Here is a 6307-nt window from a genome sequence, read left to right as displayed (position 1 = left end):
GTTTGGTGTGATGGGGATTCGAACCCGGGGCCCTCAGATTACGAGTCGAGTGCCTTAACCACCTGGCCATGCCGAGCCGATAGTCTCAAGTATTTCATTTGAAGAAAACTAAAACAACAACAACAATAAATAAGGGTGGGAATGCTTCAAATCGTCCTTGAAACCAAAAAACAAAACACAAAATTCAGAAAGTGTCAGATAATTCTGTTTGTTCTTTAAGATGCCACGAAGAAAACAAAATGGCTGCTTAACTAATAACAAAAATAATATCTACCTATTAGTCGGCTTAGTAAGACTGAGGAGCGCGCGTCACGTGACAAGATAACGACCACTTTGAGCAAGCTTTCGGAAGCTTTGATCAAACAAGAATCCGAACTTATCCATAATGGATTTTCGCTACTGAATCAAATCTGATCATGCTACAGTTTTAAGAATTAAAGGTGATCAGATTAGGTTAGATGAATAAAAAAGTGAATTTTGTTTGGCGAATAGAATACGAATGTTCTCTGAAATTATATAAATTCATTGTTTTGCACCTTATTTGGACGTGTAGATGATATTTTAGTGATTTTCTACAGTTTAGAATAATACGGTTACAAATGCAACGCGATGTACGCTAATACTTTTAATATCGTATTTGGTTGTATTTTTCAGAATTTCGCGCAAAGCTACATAGTTTTATCTACCCACAGTTGTATTATAGATTCTGCGAGTAACAAACGTTCACTAAATAAGGCCAGGCTACTGGATTACATATTCTGTGTTTAACAAATGTACAGTAAACAAGGTCAGTTTGCTGGATTATAGACACGATGCATCAAGCAATTACATTAAACAAGGATAAGCCACTGGATGTTGGATTACAGATAGACAAACTTATTTTAGTTCAGCTTACTTCCGCAAGTTATATATTTAGTTTATGCTTATAATAATTTTTTTTCGACAGGAACTTCTTTTCTTCTGTGTCCACTACGGTAATCGAGTCCCAAATTCAATCGAAGACTTACCGCTGTCTTGTTTATATTATAAGGTAAGAAATTTTATCTTGTCTGCTCCACTAATAGTTTGTGTTTTTCTTGTGGATTCCTTCATAAATCTGACAGAACCTCGCCCCTCATACTGATATATATATACACACATATAGTACATAACGCTGTTATTGAAGGTAATCTTCTCTAACGCAATATGGAAATTCCAAACTTACAATAACGAACGCCTTTTTCTTTTTTCGAACTTATACCTTATTATTCCAAGATTATATAAATTCTGGATACGTGATTAGTCCCTAAACTCCTGTATTATGAAACCTGCTATTGTTAGTTAAATTTTAATTTCATTATATTCAAACCGTTAAACATTTATTGTGATAAATAATCATTATTATTTACCACATAAATCTATTTAAAATCGTCTAATTTTTTTTTCTCTTTTATGCATTGTTCACTGGGTTCGTGCCTTATGTGTGAGCACGAATATTCGATTTCAATGGTTTTGTCACGGACATATTTCATTTTATTACATGTTCGGTCGTTAAGTAGTTTAGTTTCATGACTTTTCTAGATACATATTAATTTAATCTAGTTTTCCATTTGCTCGAAGTAAAAACTAAAACATAATGTCCACTAAAAGTCTTGATCTACACTTCAACAACGTCTTTTGAGATAAATATATTAATATGTAAGACCCCCCTCCTACTTCAAAGACACATACTATTGGCTGGCCTATATATAAACAGAATGGAGGATAGAATTACGTATAATTTTCCTGTTAAGCCTTATTGATGATGCAATTGAAGATTCGATATAACTAGTCGAAAATATCAATATCGGTTTTAGCTAAAGGCGATATAATCGATATTCAACCTTCGGAGTATTAATGTTTATTGATTAGTTTAATAGATGGATCTGTTGTTTAAAACTGTACTATACCAGTGTGTTTGATTTTTGTACGTGTATATTTCATACAACGACGATATTTACAAAGGAGTTTAGGATGTTTCGCGCGGTCGCTCAAAAGTAAGCTGAAGGCTTAGAACGTTCAAATTCGGAAATAGATCTCTGCATAGGGCACAGCACAAACAGATCATTGTGTGACTTTGAGGCTAGTAACAAACTAATTAACTAACTGATAGAAATAGTTAGGATATTCTGACCTCTATGAAGGCCTCAGCGTTTAGACCGATACAATACAGAATATTAGACGCCAGTCACGAATATTTTTAATAAATATCAGATGACATGACTATGTTGTGAAGCTAAGCAAACCACGGTAATCAAGGGTTGTGTCTTTAACTCTTTTCTTATCGGACAGGCCCGGCATGGCCAAGCGTGTTAAAGCGTGGGACTCGTAATCTGAGGGTCACGGGTTCGCATCCCGTCGCGCCAAACAGGCTCGCCCTCCCAGTGGGGGCGTTATAATGTCACGGTCAATCCCACTATTCGTTGGTAAAAGAGTAGCCCAAGAACTGGTGGTGATGACTAGCTACCTTTCCTCTAGTCTTACACTGCTAAATTAGGGGCGGCTAGTACAGATAGTCCTCGAGTAGCTTTGTGCGAAGTTTAAAAATTAAATAAACAAAAACAAAACTTATCGGACAACTTATTTGCTGTTTTTCAGACATCTTTACTTGGCTCAGAGAGAGGAGGTCGGATTAACACAGAAGTCTTCAGAGCCTTTCCCAAGGCCCACAGACAGCTACGGGTTCCAAAATGTTTTTACTCTCTGTACACACACACATATTAGATGTTTTCTCAGTTCAGCTCTTTAAGACAGAATCAATATTATAAGCACAAATAAGTGATTATATCGTGTACCACGTGACAGATCTTCATGATTACGTCAGTTCCACTTCATCACGATAATTAATTGTTTTGATAAACCAGTTTGTGTCCTCACGTTTAAATGATTCACACAAAAGAAGAGAGCAATTCTGATTCAGCTTTTGTACGATCTCTAAGAAGTCATCCTCTCGAGAAACTTTTAGCCTTAAGTCATCAATTTTTATTTTTTATTCTATTTTTTTCTTTCTTTCTTCATTTAAGGCTCCACTGTTGTTGTGAATGGGATTTGCTGGGTGAGCAGATATGTTCGTGCTCATTTGTCGGTCGTGTTAGTTCGATTGCGAACCCAAGACGAAGACGAACAGGTACTCCAGGGTGAAAGCAACAATGGCTCATTGACAAGATGTTAAGCCTACTTTATCTACTCAGTATGCTAAATGGAACATTTCTGAATAAAGCTGATTAATCAAAAATATATATAAAATGTGATAGAAGCAAAAGGCATCGAGATCAAATTGTTTCTTCTAGTGGTAACAGAACGTCAAACTATAATTTCTGGTTTACGATTTTTACATATTTCGCCAAGTTTGCGTTAACCAAATGTTTAACAAAAAGCCATTTCTAAAAAAAAAAAAGTTCTAGTCTCACCTTGTTTGCACACAAAATCTCCAGTGTTTGTTTGTTTTTGAATTTCGAGCAAAGCTACACGAGGGCTATCTGCGCTACCCGTCTCTAATTTAGAAGTGTAAGACTAGAGGGAAGGCAGCTAGTCATCATCAACAACCGCCAACTCTTGGGCTACTCTTTTACCAATGTCACATTAACCCCCCCCCCACGGCTAAAAGGGCGAGCATGTTTCATGTGACGGGGATTCGAACCGGCGATCCTCAGATTACGAGTGGAGTGCCTTATCCACCTGGTCATGCCGGGCCTTCATAAAGGGGAAAACTTACCTCGTTTGTTTGTTTTTTGAATTACACGCAAAGCTGCACGAGGGATATCTGCGCTAGCCGTTCCTAATTTAACAGTGTAAGACTAGAAGGAAGGCGACTAGTCATCACTATTTACTGCCAGCTCTTGAGCTACTCTTTAAACAACGAATAGTGGAATTGAATGTCGTATTATAATGCCCCCACGGCTGAAAGAGAAGAGTATGTTCAGTATGACAGGAATTCGAACCTGAGATTCTCAGATTACGAGTCGAGCCCTATAACCACCTGGCCATGCCGGGTTGACTTACCTGGCTCTGGTGGTTCAGCGGTAAGTGTGAGGGCTTATAAGGCTAAAATTGAGTTTCGATACCCGCAAACAACATAACACGAATCGTTTGTTCGTCATGAAGCTTTGTGCTTGAAATAAAGATAAACAACCTTTTTATTCCTTTCAGCAAAGCTACATCAAAAGTTTTTTCGAATAAAGATACCTGACCACTATTCCAAGCTTACAGTCTAGAGAGAAGGAAACCTTTTAATAACACCCGCCGTAATTACTTTCTTTCTAAATGTCAGTAGCATTTCTCGTTGCGACAACAAGACACTAACCAAGAGAGCCCCTGCATCGTCAAGTGGTGACGTTCGAGTTGCAATCTGAGGGTCGCGGGTTCGAATCCATGTTTCACCAAACATTGTCTCCCTTTCAGCCGTGAAGACATTATGATCTGAAGAGTTGGGGTGATGAGTGGTGATGAATAGTTAGTTACTTTCCCTCTGGTCTTTAAGTTTAGGAACGAAATTCGAAACGAACTCTAACCAAGAATCTTCCGATTCACAGTCATGTTATACAAATTGATTGGCCACGCCCATTTATTACTTGTGGAGCTTGAGCGAACTTTATTTGATAGCATCACGTGACTACCATGGAAACTTCTATGGTTTCTTTAAGTGCCTCTTTTTCCATTACTAACTTTTTTTTAAATTTTCTCTGATTATAATTTGACATCAGGTCAGACTTCCTACGTTTATGCAGATTTGGTTTGTTTATTTTAGAAAAAAGTCGTATTGAGCTGTCGGTTGTACTCGCCACAGGGAATCGAATTCCGGATTTTAGCGTTGCATGTCCAAATCTTGTCCTGTTATTTTGAGACTTTGGTTTCCTTGCTTGTTTTTCAGTTCAAGGCTACGTGATGGGTTATCTGTGTTGTACTCACCAACGTATAAAACATCCAATTTTTATTTTTATAACTAACAGCTTGAGGCTAATCCTTCAGGAGATGTAATTCTTTATAGCCTGTAACAGGCTATAAAAGAAAATAAAAGCTTTGAAGCAAGTAACAAGTAGAAACAAATAAAATTTACTAAGAGATCTATTTCGTTACTTGCGCCTACCAGAACAACAAACGACTGTTCTGAGCCAATTTCAGTATCTGCAGAAGTATTGGTCCAATTCATTCAAATCCGCGCAAGCTACTCCTGAAACGACGTTAAAACTTTATTTATATACTCATATAAGCTTGTTAGAAAACAAATACACGTCTTATATCATGTTTTGTTTGTCAACTTATTGGGTAAAAGAGAAACTACGTTGCTTTCAAACCTTAATAGACTAAAGAAAATCTTATCAGGTATACACGTATTTCAACATTCTAACAGTTTTCAGATACGGCCACATGAGCAACACGAGCACGAAATCGCAGTACGTATCACAATATGTGTAAAAATAAGTTCACCATCACCTTTAAATGATCAATAGGAATTTTTTTTACAAACTTCAAAAGGGTATAGCATTGTAAAAACATGTTTCAGATTCAATGTAGGTGGTTTTGGTGTTGATTGATCAAAATGTTTAGGGCAGTAGTTCTTAACCTGGGTTCAATCGAACCCCAGGGGTTCGGTGAGTCAGTCTCAGGGGTTCGGCGGAGGTCAGTGTCCCTTTCGTTCACCCAACTCGTATAAATCGTGACGTCATGGTCCATTTGGCCATCACTGGCTGCGGCTGATCACGTCACATCACTTCGTATTAATTTCTGTGCTGAAGGGAACTTCGTGCGCTTAGCAGACGACTTGTGACTGTAGTAATCGAGCATCATTTTTGATTTTTTCTAATCTTTCAATCCCTTCATACTAACTATCTCGAGCAAAAACAGAAAGTGGTCGGACGAATACGTACAATATGGATTCACGTGTATAGCGTCCTCAATGCATGATTTCCAATGCCAAGTTGAGCAATTCTAGTCTAGCACCGGCAAAACTAAGACAACACTCCCTAAAGCTGCATGGAGATGGGAAATACAAGAACACAATGCTTGCTGAATTCAAGGTAAAGAGAGCCAGGTTCCATGAAAAGGCTACTTTGCTTGTTCTCGGCTTTGTACCCATCGACAAACCGATCCTCACAGCATCATACGAAGTTGCGTACTTGATCACAAAGCAGGGCAAACCACACACCATTGGTGAAGAACTCGTAAAACCAGCTGCGTTGAAGATGGCGAACATCATGCTGGGAAAAGCTGCTGAAAATAAGTTATCCCAAATTTCTCTTTCAAATGACACCATCAGCAGCAGAATAGATGACATGAGTGGTGACATCTT

The sequence above is a fragment of the Tachypleus tridentatus genome, chromosome 7 (genome assembly GCF_004210375.1).
Source record: "Tachypleus tridentatus isolate NWPU-2018 chromosome 7, ASM421037v1, whole genome shotgun sequence".
Lineage (NCBI taxonomy): Eukaryota > Metazoa > Arthropoda > Merostomata > Xiphosura > Limulidae > Tachypleus > Tachypleus tridentatus.
This window is presented reverse-complemented; position numbering follows the sequence as displayed.